Source organism: Corapipo altera, unplaced genomic scaffold (genome assembly GCF_003945725.1).
Source record: "Corapipo altera isolate COAL_440 unplaced genomic scaffold, ASM394572v1 118, whole genome shotgun sequence".
NCBI lineage: Eukaryota > Metazoa > Chordata > Aves > Passeriformes > Pipridae > Corapipo > Corapipo altera.
In genome coordinates this window covers 64446-79108 of record NW_020884991.1, presented here as the reverse complement: position 1 = coordinate 79108, position 14663 = coordinate 64446, and the positions used below count along the sequence as shown (strand labels likewise).

General features: G+C 38.1%; 1 protein-coding gene across 2 annotated transcripts in view; it reads right to left on the bottom strand.

The window, feature by feature from the left end:
• Positions 1-14663, bottom strand: part of MYLK4 (myosin light chain kinase family member 4) — a 74584-nt gene that overhangs the window by 24307 nt on the left and 35614 nt on the right. The gene's annotated exons all lie outside the window — the stretch shown is intronic.

Below are 14663 nucleotides of genomic sequence, written 5' to 3'. Positions count from 1 at the left end.
GTAGAAATGTCAGGAAACCAAAGGTACAGACACCTGCAGGCAACTGCAGGAAGTTCAACATTGTTTTATGATGGCAACAAAATGGACTTTCTGACTCTCCAGGTGAGTATTTGCAGTTTAATAGTACAGAATCTCTGAACTGTTTAATTTGGAGGAAATAAATGAAGTATTATTTTACCCTCTTTCTTTATAAGTGGAAGAAATAGGACTGAAAATGGAGTTAAAGAATCATTTCGAAACAGGATTATCACAGACTACTTAAAAAGGTGAATTTGAGGAAAACCTCAAGACTTTTAAAGACCCTTACTGTAGAACTGCTGATTTCCCTAGGTGGTAATAGCAACAAAATAACTTAAAATGACAAGTAATACATGCTACTACTCTCAGCCATGTGGTGATAGGGTCATGCTGCACTCAGTGGAAAACAGCTGGGAGACATTTGGCAGCATTGACAAAGCATGAAGTGTCTCCAGGCTACACAATATTATAACTCCAACCCAAACCAGAAATAAACTAAACTCCTGTATGAGGCAGTGGAGGTATTTCAGGATGGCAGTAAAAGGCAGGAAAGCAGAAATTTGCTTCAGAAGAGAGCAAACCCTTTATTTTGCAAGAGCACAAAATGTGCCTGTGGAGCTTGTGATGAGGAAACTGTTTCAGTTGCTTCTGAAGCCAGAAAAGAGATTACACATCCCAGCTCCTTATCATCCCTTCTTTACCTCTCATTCTCCCTTTTCCCTCCCCGTTGTTATGCCTCTTCCAAGGCTCTCTACTTAATCCGGTTCTGTAAAAAGAGAGAGCTAGAAAAAATTAGAAAACAATACTACATTAAGCTAAGTGCAGCACCTCTCTAGAGAAGGAAGAATGGAAAGGCAAGAGATTAAGCAGTATGTAAACACAATTCACTGCCTTATCCAGTTGTACTCATGACCAGCTATTGTACCACCTACTAATAATTCAATCATAAGAATGATTGGATTATTTTGCAGAATCAGGCTGGGGAAAAACAAATATTGCCAGACAGCTCAGCTATTAGAACTAAGAGATGGCATTTGCTCACAGTGGGGCAGGGTGGATGACAAACAGGCACATCATCCAAAACATCTGACCATCTCCCGCAGTGCATAGAAGTGGGAACTGTCCTTCTGAATTAACTGTAGTGAATGGATTGCCTTGTTGATGGCTGCACAGGAACAGAATTCTGTATATGTCTAAAATGACTGAAGAGTTGCTCATGTTGCCATACAAAGTCCACTGAGGATAAAAGAGATGTTGTTCTTACTCCCTGGAAGCTTGCACTTCTGCAGGGTCAGCATTATTCTCAATTGTCATCAGGTGGGGATTAGTCAGGAGTGGAGATTGTGAGAAATAAAGATTGATACCTCCACAATCAGGTAAATTGCTATGTCACCAGGCAATCAGTGGTACCTTTCAGGTGTAAAACTCTGCAGGAGTGAGACCCCCTAGTTCTCTATTCTTTTGCTTTTTTTTTTACTTTAATCACAACTACATAAAACATCACTTGTAAATCCAGTTCGTGTCAAGAAGAGGCACAAGCAACCAGCTTCACAGCATCTCATGGACCAGTCTTTTGACTAACTTGCTCAAGGATGCTGTTCCTATCCCCTCACCCAGAGAATAGTCTGTTTGCCCTGAATGCTGGCACACACTTTCTCCTGCTAAGCCGACAACCAAGCTCAGCAATCTCTGCTGAAGGATATCATACCATGATTCCATTACTCTTAATGCAGGGATGACTTCAAGTCTGTTTTTACTTAAACCCAAGATGACTAAGTGTTTACTAAAGCCAGCTGTTCTTCACGGGATAGCTTGATAATTTTATGATGGCCCCTTTCTAATAAATCAAATGCACAGAGGAGGTAATGACAAGCAAACATTCGTATGCTATCTCATAAAACAAACAAAATATAAACAATGTAATAATATCACCAGCATGCTTTCAGATGTGCTTGTGCCGCCCTTCCTAAGCACATGTGAGACAAGTTCCTACCAAGTCCACTCAACATCACTGAGAGTCTGCCTAAATAAAATGAATCAGTAAGGGGATTACAAATGTAGCTGCTGTTGGAAAAAGACAGTGACTCCATTTGCTCCTGTCCTTTTTGGATCCTTGTGAGTAGCCTCTGTTTCTGTCATGTTCAGGCCCCCCTTGCCTCTACTTCCGTACCTTTTATAGCTCTGAACTCTCCATGGGGCACCTGAACCTCTGCCATCCTGGCTCCCCTCTGGTCTGCCAGAAGCACAACATCCTCCTTTGATGTACCTCTTCCACTACACCCATTGGCTCCCACAAACTCACCAGTAAAGCCTGCAAGATCCCCTCCTTTCTCCTGACCCTGCATTTCTAGTACAGAGAGCTTCACATCTACTCTGGTCTCCAGGAGCTGCCAGTTCATTAACATGCCAGGCCTGTTTCAGTTTACATTTATAAGTAGTTTAGATGAATGTGTAATTTCACCAAGATATGTAGAGCTCTACCACAAACTGCATTGACGGCAGCATTACAGAGGTGATCTGTGGGTCTCACTCTGATAGGGTTTTTAAAACAGATGTTTTCATTGATGCTTTGAAAAGTAAAAGAAGAAGTCTTAAACTCAGTTGCTCAAAATAAGTAACCTTTTCTAATCAAAGTAATGGTACAAAGAAAGAAAACCTCTCTTTTTTTGAAACTTCTTTGTTGAAACCAGTCCAGCCTGATATTCAAGAAGGGCCTGTAATGACCATTTTTGTTGTCAATCTTTTTGGGCAAGGAAGCAATTTTTCCCTTCAGGTAATCATGTTCAGGAAACAGGGATGTACAATTTATATCCTTACATAGTGGCAGATCACCCAGGTCGGTTGACAGAGCTTTATAAGATGCTTCTATGCTGCTACTCAGCACTGACTGCTATTTTTATAGTTTCCTTTGATGGCTCAAACGCTTCTTTGCTTTTAGAAAAACAATCTCAAGAACCATTCTTTAAATGAACCAGTGTGACCTGAATGTGACTTTTTTGAGAGAAAAAAAGTAAGGCAAAACAGAACAAAATACGAAAGGCAAGCTTTTTGGTTCACTGTAGGTTAATTAAATACTGACATACTTTGTTCACAAGAAACTCCTTAATTTTCTTTACCAAACAAAGAATACTCAAACTACCTTACAAGAGCATATTATAGTCGATGGAGACTTTCAAGAGATTTTTGGTGGTTTTAATCTGAACTGTAAAGAACATGATGCAACTCCCATTATGGTGACACAGGCATTTTTTACCCAGGGAAGTTTACACAAGCTGCAGCTCCAGTTACAGTAACCCTACCTCAGATCCCAGTTTAGAAGTCTCCTAGTCCTCACTAATGTCAGCAGAAATACCAGATTGGAACAGCACACTTAAGATGTTCTTTGAAATAAAGGACAAACATATGTACATTCCCTGACCCAAGGAGGATTTTTACCAGTTTCACTAATCTCTAGACCCCAGTACACATAACATTACTGCTGCAACTTGATTCCCCCAGATAATTATAAATCCAGAGAAGATCATAGTAAAATGCATGGCCAGAACCCAAGACTCCTGAAGTCTGTGTCAATCTTTGTCACCCACGTCAGTGACCCCTAGTTAGGTTTTACAACTGCAAAGAAATAATTAGAAAAAAATGAAGGTCTATATAAATAAGTAGGTTTTCTATACCTTTTCCATTGAAACTTGCACAGTTTGTTCCTATACTTCTCTTTTTAGAGTATATTGGTGGTTGTCTCTTAAATGCCAACAAAATAAAAAAGCTGAATATATAGCAGAACATATCTGTAGCTTGCAATGATCCTTGACAAGATGAAACACAAACCTGGGCTCACCTTTTCATTTTTCTTCTTGAGCAGGTCACCGGCTGTTGTCTCCGAGAAAATGTGCATCCTAAAGGGATTTCCAGCTCCTTTTCTATAATCACCTACCCTGCAAACTTTACGTTTTGGAACATGGTGTTTTACGCTTGAATTATGAATTATTAATGTTTTCACCTTCTCAACTAGAGGCCCTACAAGTTTCTGTAGTCCAGAAACACTTTGTTCAAGTCCATCTAGTCTTTTAACCTGCTGCTCTGCATTCTTGTTTATGTCACAAAGAGATTTTTTCATTTTAAGGCAAAGTCTCTTCATTTCATTACTTCTCAGTTTTTTGTTTCTTTCCATCCTTGATCCAGGTTCTGATGTTTCCACCTTTACCATCTCAATGTCTTTTTCAATGCAACATATTTCTTGAGAAACACTGTTAAGCTTCTTAAGAACATTCTCTTGCAGAGTCAACAGCTTATCAATTTTCTGTTCAAGTAAGGCAAACTTCATATCCATGATGTTAAAACTTTCAGATGTGCTGACATCACTGCTTTCAACACGAAGAATTTGAGGAGGTTCCATTCCAGTATCAGGCCCTTGGTTTTGCAAAGTGTTTGGATCAAATATTTTGGCCAAGTTGTTGACCACAGACGTAGAAGAGGTCTGCCTTGCTGGTTTGGGTATGGGAAGGAAACGCTCTGATGATCAGCTGCTTGTCGGTTGCAAAGGCTTCCCATCCAGGCTGCTCAGATATACAGCCAAGTTTGGCAACTCCAGCTCAACTAATTTATAAACTACTCTCATATATTTGACTAAAACAGAGGGAAGAGAAACCCAAATTATTTCGGAAGAAAAATGCCTTTCGTCCATTCTTTTTTTTACATATATATATATGTACCTATCTGTTTCCAAATGATGTGAATATGGAGATGCATATCCTAAATTGACTTCATTCAGTGACTTTAGCCCTAGCAGGGACTGAACTATTTGCACTCGAATGGCATTTGACAGCAAAAAGGCTACACGATACGTGAGAAGTCTTTAAGGGTAGGAACACTTTGGCAGCAGTGTTGTTGCTTTTCAAAAGCCTAGTATGTAATGTGATCCCTGCTCTGAAGAGAATAAGGGTCCTTACAGGAAACTTAAATGTGGCTGCTTGAAATTTCAAGGTAAACTTTTCAGATGAAAACTTCTATTCCATGAAAAGCCTGTTATGCCAGGCAGGAAGTCAATAGAGTGGTTAAAAAACAAATACAAGAAAGAAAGTAAAATAAGAAGGAGACACTGGAATGCAAATATTTGAAAAAAAAATTCAGAGCCTTTTTATCTATCCTGTGTCTCAGCTACCACATAGCTAGCTATACACAAGCAATTAACTTCATAGCCAGTATCTTCATGTACTTCTGTATTTATCAAGACTGTGCTAATTTGCCACAAATGAAGAGGCTTTTATGTCTTACTATCATGAGGTCATACAATACCAAAATAGAACATTTGATAGAGACTCAGCTCTTTTCTTTGTTTGCCTGACAGTAAAGGTCTCAAAACCAGTGATTAGTATTCATAACTCAAACATTGCTGAACACCTCTCAGCTTGGTTAGAAAAATAAAAAGAGAATTAAAAAGAAAGAATAAAACTAGAACTTCTTCTCATCTTAAGTCAACTATACTCCACATGAGCAAAAAGCAAATCAGTATGGATCAGCTTGATGGAGACAGGCTGCCTCTGAAATACAAAGAAAAGGCTAACTTGGACAAATTACAGTCACAGATTGACCACACATAGGTCAGTCTGCACTTGTATACCTCTTATAGAAATAAACACATAAAGCAGTCCAGACTGCTGCTCTATTCAAAGGATCAAGAGCTTCTTTTGTGATCCCAGTCAACTATTTCTTTTGCCAATCTCAGTTTTTCCATCCTTTAAATGGGGAGCCTGAGAGATAATTAGGTAAGGCACATAGTAAGTTCTGAATATCTAAAACACTTAATAGCTTTTCAAAATTGCATGGTCTTCTCTTAATTTTAGGTGCCAAACGTGTCTTTTAGAAACAATCATAGCCGAGGTTTTCAAAAGCTTCCAAAGGCATTCTCCCACAATCATTTATGACTCAACATGTAGTCAGTGTTGACAAGGATAAGCTAATTCAGGAGCTTGTTCTCTGGTTACTGCAGGTTAATAAAGGAAAAAAGTTCATCAGTACATTTGTCACCTTATGAGATCAGCATGTTACTGCAAATGAAAAGTGAACTGTGTTCATGCATGACCCTAAAACATGGATTGAAATCTCTTTACATAACAGACATTACCAAGAGGTGACCATCGTGTGTTATTGTGCACAACATATTCACTGAGCAGATTAAGGTTCAATTATTTTAAAATAGGAAATGGGATACAGAAGAAACAACAAACAAACAAAAGGACAAGGAGTTTAGGGATCCCTATTTCATGGAAAGAATTTAAAAAACACAGGACAGCATTTAAAAAAAGACAAAGTAATATCAAAGCAAAGAATAGCACATCAGTTCCAGCAGAGTAGTTATGCTTGAACCATTTTGGCTTCTTCTGTTCATCTCTGTCAGAAACATGAACTAAACCCTCCTAATAGTTTCGTATCTGCAGAAGCCCCTGTTGGACACGAACATCCAGAAGAGGTGTTCTCATGTCTGTAAAATGGCCAGGCTGGAAGAGCCATTTAGCTTGGATGAAACATCCCTGCAGGAGTTCATGGTGAACTTTTACCTGTCCTCTGCCCCCCCTGCACAAAAAAAAGGTGAAAGGTTTATTAGACCTTGCCACCCATTCATCTAGGACTCCTGCTCTGGCGGATTTCATAGGCAAAGCCTGTCAGTCACAAGAATTCTCTCCAAAAGGAACATTTTGTGAAAGCAAGAACTTATTAAAAGAAAAAAGAAAAGCACATACAGATAGCAATGATAAAATCATGTGTTATACTAGTGTGCACAGCCACATATGTTAAACATTTAAATCTCTCCTAACAGTTGCCCAGGGAAATGTTATGTGAAATACCTCAAACCAGTACTATAAACACTAATAAAAATTTTAAGCTCTGTGAGGTAAGATCCTATAATCAAGTATCATCGGTAAAGTCCTATTGATTTAATATTGTACCATGACAGACAAAAATGCCAGACACTGAAAAGGTAAAGCACAGTATAAAAATACTTCATTAAAAACTCATCAGTACATGTTAGCAGTTCTGTCTGAATCTGAAGTGGAAGAGAGAACTGCTGTGTAGGGGCTAGAAATAGGAATAAAAGAAAGAAAACTAACATTGGCTTGCTTTCTAGGCTCAGAAAGTTCTTGCCAGTAGCTTCTTCATAGCTGGAATCTGTGATCCCTGCCTCTTGCTTTGTGAAGTGGAAATAACCTTACATATTCAGATACTTTTCAGGAGTTCAGAGAGAATTAATTGATAAGGGAAAGTGTTCTGTAAAAAACAGTGTCATTTAAAGTATTTGAACATTTCTTTTTTAGTGTGATAACTCATTACAGCGACTTTACTAAACTCAAAAATATTATATATAAATAATTTGAGCCATTTATAATAACCAAATACCTGAATGCACTTTTCCTAGTCACTAAAATAATCTCTTAGCAACTGTACCTATCATTAAGGCACAAAGCTGATATAACAGCTTTCTTATTTTCATCTCACAAATTTTAATGATGACTGGTCAATGGATTTGCACAGCACCAAAATTGCTAAAAAGTCTGTTGGACTTGTTGGTGTGAGTTGCAGCAATGGCTACCTTTCATGAACTGAAAACAAACAAACACAATCAACTAAAATACTTCAGAGACAAAACAATTTCACTAGCTTTAAAGATGACATGATTCCCCATATGCTAAACGCTGCCTAATATTACAATTTAGAATATTAACACTAGGCCACTTCACCATGGCAGTGACAATATCAGCCTAAGGGCCGACTCTAAACTCTGGGAATTTTTCTACACAGGTGTGACAAACACCTGCTAATCAACTGATAAAATGTGTGGTGTTTGATAATCTGCCATACAGTTTTATTTCTTTTATACAACTGCGGCTCCATGGATGATGAATTCTTTTGAGTGGCTTTTACATCAAAAAAAATTAACCCATAGTTCTCTTTTATTTCAAGTTCATTTGCAAAAGGCTTTAAACCATCATGTGCAATTTTCAAAGTGTAGTGGCATCTAAAATTTGGAAGAAATAGCAATGTAGTAGCAATGGATACATTGCTCCTACTGTGACTTTCACATTTTTAACATGTCTGCAGACATGATACAGTAAGCCTGTAAGAGATGTGATTAAACTCCATCCTTCATAGAGACATAGTTATAAGGGCTAAAGGTGAAGATTAGACAGACTAGAGAAGTAAAGTTTTCCTTTTAATTTCTCTTGTGAACTCAAACTGCAGTCAGTGTTATTTTCTCTGCACAAATATGGAAAGCTGGCTAGCATTAGGAAATTACCACAGCATGTGTGTTTGCTGCCCTAGCTCTGTTAGCTGTCTGCTTCTGAACAGTGATCCTCCAGTTCAGGGGTGCGCAGACCAAGATTTTAGCACATTCTAACCCTGACCCTGAGACTAGTTTAGTTGGTTAGAGCCTGGTGCTAACAACACCAAGGTTGTGGTTTCAATCTCTCTGTGAGCCATTCATTTTAAGAGTTGGACTTGATGATCCTCATGGGTCCCTTACAACTCAGAATATTCTGTGACCCAAAGCCTGTGAAGGGCAGAAGGACCCCAATGCCACAGTATGTGATCTCAGACCCAGAGGTATTAGAGAAAAAAAAATTAAAAAATTATCATAGCCCAAAACATCAAAACAGTCTCTAATCAGCAAAAAGAGGTAATATTTTGGGGTGTTTATTTCACATGACAACTTACTAGTTCAAAGAAAACCTGCTTTCTGCTTAAAAAAGTTGTTCACTAAGTTTTCACCAACTCTTGGTCCTCTGATCATACTGCTGAACTATTAACCACCCTGCCTTATCTTATCTTGTTCTACTGGACCCATGTGAAATGAAGTTTCCCTTGCCCTCCTTGCCTTTTTAGCCTGAGTCTTTTTTATTTAGTTCAGCTCAGTTCTTCCTTTCTCCCAACAATTACAGGTCCAGACAGAGCACCTTGCAAATTTATGGTTGCTGGCATCAAACATTATAAACAAGAGTACAAGTGGAAATGTTTGAGTTGTAGAGTCTTATTCCAAATTTTTTGGGCTATAAACCATGTACCAGGATATGCCACATTTTGCGGAAGACTGCTACCACTGAAGTTTATCTGGAGAACCACGGTCGTCAGTCTTGAGTTGTTCCAGACAAGGTATCTCCAAAATCCCTATGTACAGTTTAATATTTTACTGTTGTGGAGGCTTGGGATGTTTTTCCCCCAGAAATAACATGGGACCACCTGCCATGCATGAGATGGCAGCACGTGTATGATGCACACTCCACATTCCAGCCATTCCTAACTCATATGTGTAAACAGACGCGTTCTCCCAACATTTCTGTACCTATGTCCTGGTAAGGGTTAGGTTTGCATCAGTTGTATATTAAAGGGAGTGGGTATGTGAACAATTAGCTCTGATTTACAAGTGGTAATTTAGACCTGGCCACTGTGACCTCCATCTTTGAAAGAAAAGACATTACAAAACAAACATCTCTTGATCACTTAGAGGTGAATTATATGAAATTCTATACAATCTAGGTTAGAGTGGGTAGGGAATGATGTGTTTCAAGTCATATCCATATTGAATCTTCCTGCACGTTTTATTACTAAAAGAGTGGGAAATTCAGCTGTCTTTATGTAGCTAAAAGACAATGTGGTGCAAATACATTTCTTGAACTTGTATAAAAGTTTGTCTCATACATTCTCAAAAACTTCCATTGCTGAACCTTCCACAACTTCTCTAAGCAACCTGTTTCAGTGCTAAAAATTTTCTCTGTTAAGAGTTTTCCTAAAGCATTATCTAAAATTCCCTTGGTGAAATTGATTTCTTCTTGTCCCATCCATGGATGACTAGAATAATTTGTTCTCTTCTCTTTTCCAAATATTTGAATTTTTTTATTTCAATTCTGTCTCAGAACTCTCTCAAATATATAGTTATATTGTGTACAAAAATATATTACCATTTCCTAGAAGTGATCAGTATTGAGAAAAACAGGGACATTTTTTCTGGAATGTTTTTCTGGAGAAGTTGCCTTCCTAGATGACAAGGAATTGAAGATATTCATGTGTTTGTGGACATATAATACATTCCTTTGTGAAAATGGTACAAGTTAACATCTTACACTGTATCTCCTAGAAAAGATTTGGCTTTCCTTTGAACATATAGATCTCTTCTCCTATTTAAAAAAAAAAAATAGCTTAAATCTCTAAAATAAAATCTCAGTACAGATAAAAGAAAAACATCAATTTATAAACATACAGCAGGAGTCAACTTTTCAGAAGCTCACATAATAAAATTACTATCTACTGTTTTATATTTCAATGACTTAAATAAGACCTTTTGTAAGATTATCCTTATCTACCATTCTCTTACTTTTCTGCTGACTTCTCATTTATTTTTATTCTTTTCAGTGTCTAGTTCATGCCTTATATAACCCAACCCATACATATGGAACTTTCATGTTCTTCTTCCTTCCTTAAAAATTAATTCTTTCCTGCAACCTTGACCACTTTTTTGTCTTCAGTATTTATTCTATGGTTGATCTGTATTCACTTAATGAAAACTCAGTCATAAAGTAAAAAAGGTCAGAGAATATTTGCTAGCCTACATTTATGAAGCTCTAGTTCAAATTAAATATTCTAATGCTCTATCCTTTACAAGTAAAAAAAAAAAAAAAAAGGCAACCAAAACAACAACCAAAAAAACCAACCAACCAACCAAAAAACTAACCAACAAACCGCTTCTTTTTCTGCAACTCTGATTAAGAGAGGAACAGATTTTGTTCTCTGATCTTCCAAGCAGATGCATATCTTGTGGCTGGACTGGCCATAGCACCTAGTAGAGAAGTTCCAGTAGTATCTTTTATATCTGAATCACCAATTGTCTTTCACAGACAAACCATATCTTTGCATTTTTTCCTATTGTGATAGTGGTCATAAACTGTAGACATCCCTAGCAAAGTCTGTCTCTGTTAATAATTTGCAAATGAGGTGTTTTGAAGAAAACCATTTTATCATGCACAGAATATTTCTGTAGAAGTCTCAGTAAGATTCATATCCCAGTAAATCTCAAAGAAGAAATAACTTGAGACTGGGGAACAGGAAAGCCACTATTTAAAATATTCAAGGATTTCTTTGTGCTAGGCACAAAGCAGAGAACGCTGGTACACAGCAATGCACGTGAGAGCCAAAGTAGGTCTGCTCTTTCTCTAGTACACAACAACAGCTCCCTGAGAAACAATATAAGCTTACAGCTGCTCAGCTCTGAAACAGATTAGAAAGCAAGCATGAAAGCTATGAACCAGATTCAGAAAGTCATGCTGTTTACTGAAAGTTCACAGATGTCAGTGATGGTAGAACAGAGAAACTATTCTCTTCCCCCTGCCCTCCTCCCTCCCAATCAAAAAAGATACATCAAGATAGATGAGGGAATTTATCCAAAATTACATATTTCTACAGTCAGCAATCATGTTGGACTCTTTCACCGTGGGGGCTGAAATAATTGTATGCCTAAGATTAAGTGACATACTGTGTCATAAGTGATATACCTTTATGGCTCCTCTGGGGTCTGCCCAAAACACTTGCCTGGAATTCTGCTTAAGGTCAGAAAAGGAAACAGCTTCATACAGTGCAGGAGCATACAGCAAGAAAAGTCTGGCACTGAACTTCATGAAGTAGGGCTAGGGAATTTACTGCTCCACAGGGCCCTCTGCACACAACTACTCTACAACCTGCTAATTAATTATGAATTCTGACTTCCTTTGCTATAATGACTCTGGTAACTAAGTATCCTGGACATATCCTAGTGATAAATGATAAGAGCAAGTCCCTGAAACAAACTACAAAGATATCCTGTTACAGTTCAGTGATCAATCTGCAGCAGTCTTTTAGATATACTACTACTTTCAAATTTTGAGCCTCTCTGTAAGCATTTGTATGACCCCTTTTTGCAGAAAAAAAAAAAAAAGTTAATTGATCTGTACATCCCTATGTAGAAAATATCAAGATCTTTGAGGGTGAAAATGATAATAGAAGGCACTATCCATGTTCTGGGGGTGAGACCTCTTGTACTCTGGAACGCTGCAGATCTCTCACATGTGGAAAAACATTTGCACAGGAAAAGCAGCGCAACTGCAAGTTGCACGGTGCAGCATTTATCCAGGTCAAGCACAGCTAACTCACACATGGCATCCCACTGTTAATGGGTTTCTTTGGATGAAGAAGAACTGCACAGCACATAAAAAAAGCCACCAAAATCAGCATCTCTCTGTTTAACAGCTGAAGTTCAAAGCACTTCACCATCAAAGTGCACGATGTTCTTTCACTGAGGGTTGGTCGCCACTATCATCTCCTGCTGTCAAGATATCACATCAAGAGACTCACCTTTGCTTAGCTGTCCCCAATTAACTGTACTAAAACCAAAACAAACCTCAAAACCCAGAGTTTCTTATGGCTGAAAAATACTGTGTGATAAATTACCCATTAATAGCCTAAAACTCTATTTCCAGGAAGCCTGCTTAAAGGAAAATTCCTGACTTTCTGAGGCTAAAGCAGAGGTGTCATAACTCTGAAACAGAGCAATGAAAGAAGTACTGTCTCCAGGTGCAGCAGGAGCTGTACCTCATTTCATCTGCTGGGTAGCCTGCTTAAAATCTTTGGTTGCAATCCAAAACTTTCTGGCAGCTAGCATCCTGTATTAAAATTTATAAACCACGAAAGGCCTTTTCTTACAAAAAAGTTAATTCAGTATGGATAGGCTGAAAAGACTTGAAAGGGACAGTCATCAGAAGTGGTTATATGGAAAATTGGATGTAAGTAACACCTTTCAGTCCATCAGAACATACTAAAAATACAGTAAATGCAATTTCAGTGAGAAAGGGAAACTGTGCTGATTAAAAGATCTTTAAAAGAGCTGCAGAGAAGAGCCCCAGAGCTGCCTGGCCTGCTGGGAGGTAGAAGTTTTACAAATTACGTATTATCCTCTCCAGAAGATACATACTGATAGCTCAGCTTTCTTCAAGTTGCAAAACTTACCTACTGTCCAGCCCACAGTATCAGAGCCTTAGTCAGAAACAGTGGGCATTCTCTCTGGTGACTGCCCTCTCAACAGGCAGCACCAACAGAAAGAGCATTGAAGATCCACATGTCTTGGGCTGTCACTCTGTGATCAGCTAGCTTTACGAATTAATCCTTACATTGCAAAGGCAATTATCTTTTGATTCACTCCGAGTTAACCTATATTCTCTGCTATAAGAACACTGCAAAGATAACAACACCCAGGTTAGTGAAAATCCCAGTGTGGCAAAGAGGGGAATGTAGTGCTCTTCTGACGAATGACTACTGATTCATTTTCACTTGTGATGGTTTGTTCCCTGCTGCTTTCTACTGTGAGACCAGCTGTGGGACTGCAGAAGTGGAAAGGAAGGCCTGTGGATTTTTGCTTGTTTGTTTTTTTAGAATAATAGTAAATGGTCTCCACGACTACTATTAGCCCAACAACATATCATATACTTACTGCACCAAAAAACAGAAATTCACTTATTCTGTAGGTGAGCCAGGGTACTGGTTATTTATCCAGGCAGTCTCTGCTGAAGCAAACATTTTTTACCAGTATCACTGCAGCCAGAGTTGAAATTAAACAGACTTCAACTAAGTAAATCAGTACAAAAAATGTCTGCAGAAAATACCTTGACTCATCTCTTCTTCTTGAAAATTTAGTGTCAGAAAAAGTTAATTAAATGGCACATTCATATTAAGCATCAATGTCAGAATCCAGGACTGTGTAGAAGAAGAAGGGAAAGCACCATGAGATGCATATACTGGACACTAGTGTTTTTAGGGAAGGTGTAATTTGAGCTTATTTTATCTGTAGAGTTGGCTAATTCTGGTGAATGTTTGTTGATATTTTAACAGATTGTAACTTGTTCCTGGCAAGTTTTCATAGCATAACTTTATGCTTTAGGGATGAAGAATTCAAAGGAAGGGTGTTATCTAAAATTTAGCTTCTGAGCTACATTAAAAAGCTCTAAAATCCAGAAAGATAAGTATCACAGTTGTTCTCCCCTGTCATCTGTCTGTTTTATACCAATACAAATAGCCCATTCTTCTCAATTTTATGATGCAATGAATGGACATCAGGTAAATAAAGGTCACAGAAATCTTTCTTCCTGCCTTCCTGTCCTGCCCAGGGTGCACATGCTAATACCATTTTGCACTGGTGGATATTTTTGGCAACAGAAATGCCTTTTAGTCACACGTCTTCTTTTTCAGCTATTTTCTTCCCCCTAAAGTGTCCATTCCAAAATGAAACATGGCAAGTTCTCAGCCTTATAGCTGAATTTTGAAAGCTCTCACCTATTTTTGTCTCCTTTAAACCCCACATATTTCAACTGAATGATCATTCCAGATGCCTGGCCACCTGGCTGCAAAGATTAGCCACCTTCAGGGCCCAACCAAAGACATTCAGCAGATTAAGAATATCAACAGCTGTTACAAAGATCCTGCATGGCACTTCTTCAAATTTCAGTTACCTGGTGAGTTCTAGAAGGTGCTATGGTAGCTGGTAGGACACTGATATATAAAATAAGCCAAGATTCACCCAATATCTTCTATTACAAAGCCTTTTTGTTTTCATTTTTCAAGCTTTATTCAACTTG